This window comes from Propithecus coquereli, unplaced genomic scaffold (assembly GCF_000956105.1).
Source record: "Propithecus coquereli isolate 6110/MARCELLA unplaced genomic scaffold, Pcoq_1.0 Scaffold25, whole genome shotgun sequence".
Taxonomy (NCBI): Eukaryota; Metazoa; Chordata; class Mammalia; order Primates; family Indriidae; genus Propithecus; species Propithecus coquereli.
This window is the reverse complement of record NW_012148063.1, coordinates 4,969,166-4,983,845: the sequence shown is the minus strand read 5'-3', so window position 1 is coordinate 4,983,845 and position 14,680 is coordinate 4,969,166.

Here is a 14,680-nt window from a genome sequence, read left to right as displayed (position 1 = left end):
AGAACACAGGAGGACTACTAGATTTAGGAGAGAATTTGAATTTCATCTAGACTTGTTGAGTGGGAGATACCCCCACAGGAGGTACTGTGTAAACAAATTCAAATGAAGGATTGGAGGCATCTGAAAGTTGAAGCTGCCAGCGTGATGCGCCGTCTGAGAAAGAGGCTCTAAATTGAAAATGAAGACGTGAGAACCCCGGTGTGAATAGGCCGCGGAGCCAAGCATTAAGAGGGGCCAGCGGGCCGGGCGCGGTGGCTCACGCCTGTAATCCTAGCACTCTGGGAGGCCGAGGCGGGTGGATTGTTTGAGCTCAGGAGTTCGAAACCAGCCTGAGCAAGAGCGAGACCACGTCTCTACTAAAAATAGAAAGAAATTAATTGGACAACTAAAAATATATATAGAAAAAACTAGCTGGGCATGGTGGCGCATGCCTGTAGTCCCAGCTACTTGGGAGGCTGAGGCAGGAGGATCGCTTGAGCCCAGGAGTTTGAGGTTGCTGTGAGCTAAGATGACGCCACGGCACTCTAGCCCGGGAAACACAGTGAGACTCTGTCTCAAAAAAAAAAAAAAAGAGGGGCCAGCGCAGCAGAAAACCCCTGGAGAGTGGGGCAGCTCGGGGTAGGAGAGGCTGTTTCAGGAGAAGGGCTGGGGGGCGGGGGTGAGGATGCGACTGAGCCCACCAAGATGATGATTGTCCCTCGTCCTCATCATCCTTGAAAACACTAGCCAGGCAGGAATTGTTACTATCTTCATTTAATAGATCCAGGAACTGAAGCTCAAAGAATTTGAATAATTTGCCTGCAATCACACCATAAATAAGAGGTGGGGCAGGATTGGAAACTGGCTCTCTGGGTCCAGGTCCCTTGCTCTGTCCTTGTCCTCTCTGTGGCTTTATTTCTGTTAGTTTTTTTTTTCTAGAAAAGCAGCAACATAATAGTATTTTGGTTTGTTACAGAATCATGATGAGAAAAAGAGTGACAACTGACATTTAATGTGAGGCTTATAAAATGATGAAAGGTTTTGAATACCATATGATAAACAGAGCTTTTAAAACCCACGTATCTGACCTCTTATTAGGCTGTTTATTTCAAAACTGGCAGGGCAGCTGAAACAATCGCTCAGAGACTGCATATATCTTCTGCCTCACTTACTTTCAGAGACAAGTAAAGATGGTTTTTCTGAAGTTAGTCCATGTAATTCAAAACCACATGGGTAAAAGAGAGGCCAGGCACTGAGGATGCATGAGGAATGTCACGTTAGGGACTAAGAGAGTGAAAGTGAACTGAGGATTTCCATTTTTCCCATCTTTACGAAGATCAGAAATTGAGGCAAAAGGACAAAATGAAAGTCTATTAATTTCAGAGCATACCGCATGGAAAAATCACCTTCCTCATATCATCTGTGGATTAAGAAAACTCAAAGGTGGGTTGGACTATAGGGGTTTTAAGCAGTCTGATTTTTGTGGTAGTATTGATAATGAGAAGCTGAGGAGTCGAGGTTCTTTGTCGGGGAGGTTGGTAGAAAGAAAAATATTTAAACACTTCAGTAAAACTAAATCCTGAACACACATGGAACTCGAAGAGTAAAGAGAAAGAGACAGGGTCCCCCGCTGGGTGACTTGGCTCTTTCACAGGTCCTGTCATGCCCTGGGCTTGACTGTATCTCTCCCTGCCCTTCCACCGTGTTCTCTGATGGTCTTAGGAGCAAGGACTGTGTCTTACTCAGCTTTCTATCTTGGTGCTTGGTTTAGTGCCGCCACCATAGTAGATGTTTGTTAGGTAAACATTTGTGAGCAGACTGAACAAAAGTGAACAAATGCCAGGAAAGGTGAAAATTAGCAAGAAAGAAGGTCAAGGAAAGGGAATGAAGAAGGCTTTGGTCTATGTGCTCAGAGAAAGAGAATTTGGGAGGATCCCAGAATTGTATTATTGGTGGCTTTAATATGAGTCTAAGACCTGGAGAACTCTGGCAGAAAGATACCACATTCCTCAAGATTAAAAGGAGGAGAGGGCAACTTAAGAGTAGTTCAGGCGGGAGGAGAAATCCCGTCACGGCCCCAACATGGTGGGGTTGGCAGTGCCGGGAGGGAGACCCGAGCAGCGCGAATGCATGAACCTACCCGCAGGAGGCAGAGCCTGTCCACAGCCTGATTTAACTAGTTAGGTTGAGTTCATTCAGTTTGAGAGACAGATTTTATAACTTCATACATTTTTGTCCTGAGGTTTCCATAGGTGGCAGAAAGGTTGTTCCGTGTTTTAAAGCTGATGGAGTGTGGGGCAGTAAAATAAAAACAGCCTGGTGGTAGGAGACAGCAAGGGGCTGAGGGCAAAGGCCCTTATTCCAAGGGCGAGATCTTTGGAGATGGCCTCTCCTCCACCCCATTTCCTTGCACTGGGGCCTGGGGAGGAGAAGGTCTTACTCCTCAGCAGCCAGAGAGATTAAAAGTAAATCTGTTCAGTGGCGGAGGTAAGAAGAAAAATCAGGCCTTGATGTCCAATCTCTTGATGCGCAGTCTGATTGCTTGTTGGTAACAATGACTGTCTCCTATTGATCCAGTGGAGGCAAGTATGGGGACTGTACCATGTGTTCTTGAAGGTTTAATTTTCTCTGTGACCTCACAGATGTTCTTGAAGGTGGGCCTCCCACTGTCCCAAAGTTCAGAGACTGCTGAAGGATCATTACTTTTTCCTCTTTCTTGTGGGTCAGGAAGCTCTCTGATTAAGAAAATTGTCTAGGCGAGGTGGCTCACACCTGTAATCCCAGCACTTTGGGAGGCTTAGGCAGGAGGATCACTTGAGGCTATGAGTTCAAGACCAGCCTGGGCAGCATAGTGAGACCCCATCTCTAAAAAATATATATTTTTTAAATTTAGCTATGTGTTGTGGTGCGCACTTGTAATCCTAGCTACTTGGGAGGCTGAGGCAAGAGGATGGCTTGAGCCCAGGAGTTCGAGGCTGCAGTGAGCTATGATCATACTACTGCATTCCAGCCTGGGTGGCAGAGTGGGACTCCATCTCTACCCCCCCCAAAAAAAACCCCTTTACCTGTCATGGGGCATTAATTAATTAACTAATTAATCAAATTAATTAATTAAAGAGGTATCATTGTAATTTACTATATTCCATATAAGTTAGATTGTTGAAGGCTTTGCTTTTTTTGGATTTCTTGATGGTATTTGCAGCTTCATGGTATAATATGATAGGTTAAAAATCAGTCAGATAGGGAAAGATGAAGATCAAAATGGGAATAGTTTAAACTTATGAACATCAAAGTAGTGGAAATATGTGCTTTTATCTGAATTTCTTGCTATGAGGCTTTGGGAAGTGTTGCTATAGATAACATTTTAATGGATTTTTGATTCCAAGTTTTCAATATTACAAAAGGATGGCTTTTAGATTTTTCTTCAGTGCAGAGGAAGAAAATGAAAGGCAGAGCTCCGTTCTCCTCACTAATTGAGAAGTGAAGGACCGGAGAAAGAGCCAGGCAGCGTCAGCAAAGGGGTTTGCAGCTATTTGTACCTGTCTGACCCTGGCAAGGGTCTTAATCTCCCTAAGTCTATAAAATGGGAATATCTGCAAGGGGCTTGGTGGTGAGGAGACGAGATACTGCATGTAGCGCACCTGGCACCGTGCCCAGCCCAGTGCATAGACGTGCTTCATAAGTGCTGACTGTTATTTTTATTTTTCACAGTATTGTAAGTTGTTATTAGAATATAATGTAACTTCTCTTCCTGTCCATTTGACCCAGAAGTTTACCCCTAAACACTTTCATCCTTCCCTTTGTGTGTGATTTCCCCTCTAGTTTTACTGACACTGGTTGAATATATAGATGGATCTGATAAAAGGTTCTCAGACACTGCATGTTACCCGATAAAAAAAAAAGGGGACTACACCTTTGGGTAGCTTAGAGTTCACTGGAGATTAAACATATTAAAACCTTTTAAAAGGCATTCATGCTCTTAAGGAATTTATCCCCTGATAATTTTCTTATTCAAGATGTACTTTTAGGCTCCAACTATGTCTATAATTTGCATTTATCTTTAAAGAGACTTTTTTTTATTCTCCTGAATAAATTTTTAAAGAGCTTCTCAGTGATGCATCAGCCAAAATGTCCTATCTTGTTGCAGTTATGTTTTGTGTAAGAATTCCTGGACTACTCAGATTTCTTTATCCCATGTCACTGATAGATTTGCTGTTGGTCACCTACACATTGTGTGACAATTCTTGGGAAATAGGCCTTTGCTACAGAAAGCCTTGACAACAATTTGGGACATATTTTGGAAAGATACTTTATTTTTCCCTGGTACAAATTTAGTTTGTCCAAGTTGATGATCAAGGCTTGTGCATTGTTTTTAGCTTTCAGCAGCTTCCAGTCTCGGTTCCACCAGCAGGTTCCTGAGTAGGCTGGTGCACACCTGTTCATCCCTCGATTTTCTTTTCATCAGTATTTAAAGCAGCTTTTAAGATTTCAGAGATGAGAGTGGGTAGACCACAGTGGGCATTGGGGGTTGGAAAATTCCAAGTTTCTGATTTGCCGCGTGTGGTTATTTGCTCTCTCTCTGCGTGTCTTGGTTTCCCAGTGATTAAAACTTGGGATAAATGTTGCTACTTACCCACCTGTCAAGGATGGTGTGAGAATGAGTAATAATATCTGAGCCATATTTTTGCTCCTTAGTAGAAAAGTGCTATATAAATACAAAGTGTTATTTCATTAAAAATACTTGTATGATAACAGCATATGTTAAATTCAATTTCCTTGACCAATTTTATAAATATGTTTTGGTGTTACAATATGGTTGTTTTTATGGTGAGTATGTGTGTATCCTACACTCTGTGTTCTCTTTTTCTGTCTGGGTGGTGTAACATATCAAATGTTTAAGAAAAATAAAGACACCGTTCTAGAGAAACCATGAAGGAACTACTAAATGTTATTCATTTTTTGGATTTCAAATAGATGTTAGTGAGATAGCTACTGAATATAGAGGATATGCACTGTACACCCCTAAAATAGCACATTATAAATATACAATTGGGGTAAACAATATATTTTTCTTATTAATCCTTAGTTCTATGTTGATGATTTGCAGCCGACGTGACGGAGGCATTACATGGCTACATCTGAGATCCTGGGTTTCTGTGATCAGAGACGATGCTCGTTGGCATCATACACGTGGAATCCATGCTCAGCCTGGGGAAAGGACATCCTTTCTTGCCTAAGATCACCCATCAGGAAACATCTCCTTTGGCTGAAGAGGTAGATTTGAACTCCTTACATCATGACTACATGCCAAGAGAACACCAGGGTAGCAGATAGATGGAGACATAGCACAATTACAGTACAGTGTGGTCGCCGTTTGACACTTAATTTGTTACAATGCGGAATAGACTTTCAGGAAATCACAATAAGGGCTTTCTGTAGCCTCTTTCTCCTACCCACATTTTTCTCAGCAAATCACTTGAGTTTCTAACTCACAGATGAGAGATACCTCCATCTGCACCTCTCACCAAATTATTTGCAACTCTACCAATATTCTTTAACTTTTTAGTTTGGAATAATTTTAGAATTACTAGAGTTACTAAGACAGTACAAAGTGTTCCTATATACCATTCCCCCAGTTTCCCCTAATGTTTGCATCTTATATCGTATGTTTATCAAAACTAAGACATTAGCATTGGTAAAATACTGTCAACTGAACTACCGACTTTATTTAGATTTATCGTGTTTTCCCACGAGTGTGCTTTTCCTGTTCCAGGATCCCGTTCAGGACACCATACTACACTTAGTCATCTTGTCTCCTTAGTTTCCTCCAAGCTGTGATAGCTTCTCTGTCTTTTCTTGTCTTTCGTGACTTTAAACATTTTGCAGAGTTGTGGTCAGGTGTTTTGTAGCATGCCCTTCGACATGGGTTTAACTGACGTTTTCTCATTAATATGTTGAGGTTGTGGATTTGGGGGAAGAAGATGTGCCCTTCTTGTGTCATGTCAGTGGGCACATAACAGCAACGTCACTAGCTACAGGGAACATTGACTGTGATCACTTGGGTAGGGTGATGTCTGTTAGGTTTCTCCACTGATTGTAACTGCACAACTGTTCCCCTCTGGAGTCTATTCATGAGAAGCAGGTCATGAAGTCCAGCCAACATGTGAGGAAAGGAGCATTAAACTCCACCTTCTAGAGAGGGGAGCATCAAAGAATTCGTGGTCATGTTTTAGAACCTCAACCGTAATTAGTAAACTTTGGCAGAGATTGAGATGTGATGTAAATATCCTGCTTCTTCTCAAAGTTCAACCACTAATCTTAGCAATTATCTATCGGTCTTGCCTGCAGCAAAGATTACTGCTGTGTTCTAATAGTGATTATTTCTCTGATTCCTTCTACACTTACTAATTGGAATTCTTCTGAAAGGAGGATCAGTCCTTTCTCTTTTGCTTATTTACTCATTTGATTATTTATTTATATCAGTATGGGCTCATGGATACTTATTTTATTCCTTAAGTGATTCTTTACTATTGAAGGAATACTTTTGAAGGAATAATATTGAATCACCTTGTTTAGGTGATTGCGATTTATTACATTGCTCAAATTACATTAGCTGTGGCCACTGGGAGCTTTCTCAGATTGGTTGTTCTTGGGTCCTTTGACATCTTAAAAAAAAATTTTTTTTTTTTTTTTGAGCACTTCCTTACCTTCTGGCACTAAGAGATGTTCCAGGATCATCTTGTATTTTCCTCGCCTTGGCCCCAGGATCATAGAGAGGCTCATGTGTGGAAAGTGGGGTCTTCCGACCAGCAGCCATGCAGGTGAGCCTCCTTGACATTAGCCACTGGAGCCCCTGCCCAAGCTCTGAGGCGACCTCCATCCCTGCAGACAGCCTCACTGCAAACTCATGAGACATCCCGAGCCAGAACCATGCAATTAAGTGGCTCCTAAATTCCTGACCCAAAGCAACTGTCAGATAAAAAGTGTTTGTTGTTTTAAGCCACTCCATTTTGGGGTAACTTATTACCCAGCAATAGAGAACCAAGGCAGAGTTTGGTGTTTGGAAGTGGGGTGCTTCTGTAACAAATACCTCAAAGGTGGATGTGGCTTTGGAACTGGACGGTGGGCAGAGACTGGAAAGACTTTTAGAAGAGAGTTAATGAAAGTTTAAAGAGTCTTGAGGAAATTGTTCATAGAAATGTGAGGGCCTCTGAGGCTATGGTGAGGCATACAGGAAGATGAGGAAGACCTGATTGGAAACTGCTTGTTGCGTAGCGGTAGGAAGTTTAGCAAAGTTACCACCAGTGTTAACTCGAACGTAAAAAGTATGCTAATGAACGGGGTGGTCAACGGCAAAGGAGATCTCAAACACTGAAGATGCCTTCTGGCTGCTTCTTGCCGCTCACTCTAAAATGCAAGAGGAGACACAGAGGTGGAGAGAAAGACTATTAATCAGAAAGGAGGCAGGACTTGATGGTTTTGAAAATCCCCTGCCTCTTCAGGTGGGAAACGATGCTGGAATTAAGGAATGACATCCAGGCAAGTATCAATCTGGGACACTGTCAAGAAGACATGGTCTAGGAAGGCAGCCGCGGCCTCACAGCCAGCTGCAGTGGACAGAAGGGCGGTACCTACCTTCTGCCTTCTAATCTCGTGCAAGCTCATCTGATCGTTAGATCTAAATTTGGATCCCGAACATTAGCTGCAAGCAAGTGAGGGGAATAGTTACCGGTTGTGCAACTGTGTGCTTTTAGCTGTGTGCTGAAAGGCTGTTGCTAGGAAAGAAGGGAAAACATATTTTGGGGACAGTTAGCAGTCTCTTTGAAGCCCCAAATCCCCTCACATTCTGAGGAAGAGCTGCCAGACACATCCTTGCGGGACTTAAGAAGTGAAGACACGGATCCTTCTGTCCTCGCCTCCAGTGAGCCATCCAGCCTCGATAGGCAGAAAAGAGAGTTCAAAGAGACAATGGATGGGATTAGCATAGGGTCCACAGACTTGGGTGAAATATTTGGCTCTCTTCTTCCTTTCCCATAGGGAACAAAGGGGTATCCCCAAACCGATTGTGAGGGGCTCCAAGAGAGTTGCTCACAGGCTTGGGGGATCTGTAAGAAGGTGACTCTGGCACATGGTTCCCCTGGTACATCCAAGTAGAGGAGTGAGAATGTTCTTGAAGGAGCATAATATCTGTACCCTGAGTCTGAGAGGGTACGTGAACATGGAGACTGGTGTTTGCTTCCTGCCTGAAGCAGACTGAAGCCCGGAGGATGGTGGGGTCTGCCTGTGGTCACAGAGCAGGCGCTGGGGCAGCAGTGGGAGGGGCCTGTCCTCTCAGTGTCTGAATGGCCAAAGCTGTGTCCTGAATGGCCTGCAGAAGGGAGTAGGGTCAGCCACCCTGCTGAGCCCTCCCTGAAGTGGGCAGTAATGGCCCGTGGGCTGTATCACAGGTACTGGGGCCTGAGGGAGGCTGACAAAAATTCAGGGGGAGTCCATGACCAGGTCATGGAGATGTGCAGCTTAGAGATTCCTCTGCGGTCATCAAGGAGCCCCTGAATGGGCTCTGCGAATGGGCCAGCGTTGGGACTCCTGCCACGGAGGAGGACAGGAGAGCCAGCCAGCACCTGCCAAGAGAGAGACACCCACAGCTCCAGCTAAGTGACAAGACTTCTGATTTCTCTGTCTCCACCCATTTTCTGACCTGCTCTGCAAGAGAAGAGGATAGCAAGAGCCAGGAGAGAAAGTGCTAGAACAGACCCTACCCTCTGCCTTGCTGCCCTGAGCCTGAACTTGGGGTGAGAAGAAGCTTTGAGTTGGATATGATACTGAACTTCTGCTTTATACTGAACTTCAAAATGTTATTTATTTAATTTTGTTACCAGATAATACATTCATATGGTTCAAAAACCAAAGGTATTTGGTGAAACATCTCCCTCTTACCACTGTCCTTCATCAAGACTAAAACTTCCGATACTCGAAAATTATTTTGAATGGTCATAATAAGACTATTGTTGTAAGTAAAAGTCACCCTACAGCTATGGAGTTTGTGTGAGATGTCAATGGTGATGAAGGGAGAGATTCTGCCTAGTAGGTTTGAAGGCTGTGAGAAAATCAACCCATTTTCGGGTGTGCCAGCGGAGATCAGCCCGTTCAGGAAAGGAGCCACATGGTTTTTGTTTTACTTCGTGTCTGGTCACCCTCCAGCTGCTCTCCTGTGTGGTCTGATTGGGATAGAACAAGCAGGGCTCTTAATGTCATTGATGGGGACATCTCATTTCCTTACTGCAGCCTAAGTCTGTGTTTGTAATGAGCTTTGAAGTCAATGAAAATCCCCCCTCCTTTTTTTTTAAACACCTGAACTTCTTTTATGGTGGATCTTCCTATACTTTAGTATGCGACTGATTATTTTCACATAAATGCCAGGCTGTTAAAACGCGTCATGTGGGTTTAGGCTCTTCATTCCAGCCTATTATGATTTTCTTGGCCTCCTGACTGATGCTCACCAGATTGGTTATCCTGCCAGCTTAATGTTCTCTGCCGATCAGATAAACACTCTCAATTACTTAGGATATGCAGGTTCAGGTGCTCAGACCGAGACTCAGCGTAACAGAGGCTTAAGCAAGAAGGAAGTTTACTTCTCTTTCTTAAGTGTGTGCATGTAAGTCCTCCAGGACTGCTAGGAAGGCTCCTTGGGGTCAGAAAGAAGGCCTTCTCTCTTATCTCTGAGGGCCAACTTGGCTCACAGCGTGTTCACGGTCTAGTTGATAAGTAGCGGCAAACGGCGAAGGGGGCACCCTTTCATTCTAAGGACCTGACCCCCAGAACACGGCACACCTGTTTGCATCTGCAGAACTTTGCACAGAACTTAGTCACATGGCTATACTGACTTGCAAAGAAGTCTGAGAAAAGTAGTCTTTTTTTCTGTACATTCATCTGCTCAGCTAAAAAATTCTATTATCTGAAATGGGAAAATAGTTACTGGCAGGCAATGAGCAATCTTTGCCATACATGATTTCTGCGTTTGCGGGGTGCAATTAGTGAGAGTCTTAACTAGCCACTGTTATGGGCATAACTGTGGGTCTTAATCTTCTTGTTTATGATGTTTCCTTGATTAACACTCTCGGGTTATGGATTCCAATGAGCCACAAATCCACTCAATGCCAAATCACGTTAAGTCCACATTTCTCTTTCTTTCCCTGAAGGATCACATCACAGCCCTTTTCCAGATATCCTACTGAAATCTAGATATTTCAGGGTATCCATCCACTACCCCATCAATACAGGAAAGGAAGTTAGCTCAGCTTGACTCAATCTGTGTAAACCTAGCTTTTCTTTAGTAACTACGGCTCTGTATTCTAAGAGCTCACCAACCACCTGTTTAACAATCCTGTCCAAAATTTTGTCAAGGGAATTCATTTTAACTGTACCCACCTGTAATTTTTGGAATTCATGCTGTTCCCATTTTTGAAAGTCAGATGGACTATTTTGAAAGTGTTTATTTCCAACTCATAGGTATCTGTACTATTTTATTACTTCTCAAAGAATATAGACAGTCCTGATAAGCGAATTCTTTTAATACCGTGGCATTTTAATTTGCTCAGCCTGCCATAACATAGCAACATAAAATATCACAGACTGGGTGGCTTAAACAACAGAAATTTATTTCCCACAGTTCTGAAGGCTGGAAGTCCATGATCGAAGTTTCAGCAGGTTTGGTTTCTGTTGAGATCTCTCTCCTTGGGCTTGCAGACTGTATTTCTGCAGTGTCCTCATATGGTTTTGTCTCTGTGCGTGCACACCCTTGTGTCTCTGTGTGTCCAAAGTCCTCTTCTTTTTTTTTTTTTTTGAGACAGAGTCTCACTCTTTTCCCTGGGCTAGAGTGAGTGCCGTGGCATCAGCCTAGCTCACAGCAACCTCAAACTCCTGGGCTCAAATGATTCTTCTGCCTCAGCCTCCCGAGTAGCTGGGATTACAGGCATGCGTCACCATGCCTGGCTAATTTTTTCTATATATTTTTAGTTGTCTGATTAATTTCTTTCTATTTTTAGTAGAGATGGGGTCTCGCTTTGCTCAGGCTGGTTTAGAACTACTGAACTCAAAGAATCCTCCCGCCTCGGCCTCCCAGAGAGCTAGGATTACAGGCGTGAGCCACCGCGCCCGGCCCAAAGTCCTCTTCTTATAAGAAGATGAGTAAAATTGGTTTGGGATCCAGCCCAATGGCCTCATTTTAACTTAACCCCCCTTTTAAAGGCCCTATCTCCAAATGCAGTCACATTCTCCGGTACTGGCGGTTAGGCCTTTAACATATGAGTTTTAGAGGGACACAATTCAGCCATAATGGGTGGTATAATATTTTCTGGGATTAAAGTCATAATTTAATTTAAAAAAATCACGTACCTTCTCATTTCAGAAAATTGGAGAGAGTTTGGAAAGCAGTACAATGGCCGATGGCCTCGCTCACTTGTAAGTTTCTTTAGAGGTGCTTCCTTGATTAACACTCTAGGGTTACGGATTTCAATGAGCCACAAATCCACTCAATGCCAGGTCTCACTCTAGACGTACTGAATTGGAATATGTATTTAACAAGGCTCCCAAGCTGATTTGTGTGCCTACTAAAGTTTGAGAATTTCTGGGCTATCACCACAGGTGATAGCCTCTTATTCCCAAGCAGTTCCCGAGGGAGACATATGTAAGGAACAATGGCAAAGAAATTCAATGACAAAACCTGTTGAGGAGAAAGAGAGCCCCCTGGCACCCTGGACTGAGTGTGAGGACAGAGGCAGAAACACCATATTCTTCCTACAGCCAAATGTCAATCTTAGATATAACCTTTCTTGTCAACCATAAGTGAGGAAGAGATAGAAAAACAAAGTGATAAGATTGATACGACTGGTCTTGGGTCAGGTTGCGGGTCCTGATGTGTGGGTGCAGTATGTTAAGGAACAGGGAGAGATTTGGGGCAGAATAGAGTGCCGTCGTGTGATGGGTGTGGAGGAGAGGCAGGCTCTCCTGCGTCCGTCCTGGTTTTGATCTCAGCTGCCTTCTTTCCCCACCTCTCCCTCAGCGACATTCTTAGCCTCAATTTCCAGTTGAAAACGCACCAAAAAGGTTCAGGGTCAGGTTCTGTGATCTAAGAACAGGAAGAGCAAAATTTCTCCTAAAACCAGAGAGCCTGCTATGCCCTGGTCCATTTGGGTGAAATTTGAGCTTTCTCCATCCCACTTTCTTTACTCCTCCTCCTGTAACACACCTTTTTATATGTATCCCTCAGATTTCAGCTTCCACGTCCCTCCTGAGACTGAATTAGAAGCTTTTCTCACACAACACTTTCCAAGCTTTGCAGTAATGGCCAACGTACTCATCTCTCTTTCCCACCACACTCTGTGATGACCTGGGCTTTGTGAACCATCAAACCCATGAAATGTTAAACAGCTTAGAAAATTAGGTTTCTACAGTTTTAAATATGATACGTGATAAATTTTATAGAAGATGTACCTGTATTATTGTTGCAATAAAATTGCACAGTGATGGAAACATCCCTAAATATCTGTTTTCAAAATGTTTAACCCATAGATTGAGTTTTAAAGATCAGTTTCTTTTTTCTTTTTTAAACTTAATTGGTTTTTTCTTTTAAATTCAAATAGTATTAGGGGGTACAGATGGTTTTTGTTACATGGCTGAATTGCATAGCAGGGAAGTCTAGGCTTTTAACATACCCATCATCTGAGTAGTGTGCATTGTACCTAATAGGTAACTTTTTATCCTGCATCCCTCTCTCTTCCTTCGCTTTCTGAATCTCCAATGTCCATTCAATCACTCTGTATGATCATCATGTGTACCCAATGCTTAGCTCCCACTTACAAGTGAGAACATGCAGTATTTGGTTCTTTGTCCCTGGGTTACTTCACTTAGAAGAATGGCCTCCAGTTTCATCCAAGTTGCTGCAAAAGTCATTATTTCATTCTTTTTGATGGCTGAGTAGTATTCCATGGTGTGTGTATGTGTGTGTATGTGTATGTATATGTGTGTATTCCACATTTTCTTTATCCAGTTATCAGGTGGTGGGTACTTAGTTTGGTGTGTATGTGTGTGTATGTGTATGTGTATGTGTGTATTCCACATTTTCTTAATCCAGTTATCAGGTGGTGGGTACTTAGTTTGGTTCAGAATCTGCAATTGTGAATTGTGCTGCAATCAACAAATGGGTGCAGGTGTCTTTTTTATAAAGAGAGTTCTTTTTCAACTATTGTTAAAAAACTATCTTAAGGGGCAGATCGAATGTGATCTTTTCCTTTGGAAACATTTATTTTAGTAGCAAACTACTTAGAAGTCATTTTCATCATAGAGAAGGTCAGCAAACTGCAAACACATCATTTAGCAAAAGGAAATGTGTAGCTCATCTGTAGATTTGACAATTATTTTAAGTAGCTTGTCGTAGCTAAACAATGAATCTCTTTGTAGAACAACAGATTTTCATCGTCTCTCACCTATTTTATTATGAAATATTGTAAATTTTTTACTATATTTTAAAGGTCTTATTTTAGTAACATTAACCACGTTGATGACATTCTGTAGCACTTCATGCATATCTGGCTTCAATGTTTTTGCTGCAATGCTCTTTCTATAAATGATATGGTGAATGTACTTTATATGGTATTATCTCTATAAGCTTAATTTGGGACATTTTTAAGGGTCTGTTTGTGGTAGCTGAGGGCAACTCCTCTCTGTTGTGTTACTACCATTGTAAGTGACCCCTGTCTACTGACATAAAGACCTTGTAAGGATGCCAGTGTCAGTTTGCATATTAAGTATTAGTCAAGATTAATTTCTCTTTCAGTTTTAGCTAAAATTGACATAGAAGTTTAAAAATGTTAATCTCATCCACTGGTGGTTTGATCCCACTGTCATATACTGAAGTCCCAAATAGACTTGAATTTATTTCTTGCCTGTCTCTGTTATTAAAATTATCTATAATTCTATCACTACATTTAGTATCACAGTGTCTTAATTATTTTGACTTTAAAATAAGCTATAAAGAGACAGAAATCATGAGGGAAAAAAGACAGGGATAGGTCCAAGGGAATTAATGTGAGAATATTAGATATTCCATATTACTAAACAAATACTAAAAGAAAATATCTGTTAGCTAAGGGAAGACTTAATCTTGAGATTCAAAAGGCTTACAGTTCCAAGGAGGATAGAGGAGAAAAAAAGATATCCAAGCACATCTTTGCAAAATTCAAGAATGTAGATGGTAAAGAATAAGAAGGCCCATAGGCTTCCAGGCAGAAAGAACGCATTGGCTATGGAGTAGATTTTTATTGTTTGTTTTTATTTATTGCATTAAGAAAATATTTTATTCTATTACAGGGAAAAACTACTACTTTCACATGATCTTGAATCTAGAAATTTTGATGAAATTTCTTATTGGTTGTAATGATGTTTTTGCAAATTTTCTTGGATTTTCTATGTAGATGATTGCATTATCTATAAGTAATGAAAATTATAATTTTTCCTTTCTAGTTCTTACATATTTAATTTATTTTTGTTTATTATTGTTTTTGTAGTAATAAGTTACCAGTACTCTGTACAATAAAAATGGTGATATTATTTCAGGGTATTATGAGGGTACAAACATTATGGTTACACTTTATGTCTTTGCCTCACCCAAGCGAGGGTTAGAGGCATGCCCTTCCCCTCTACA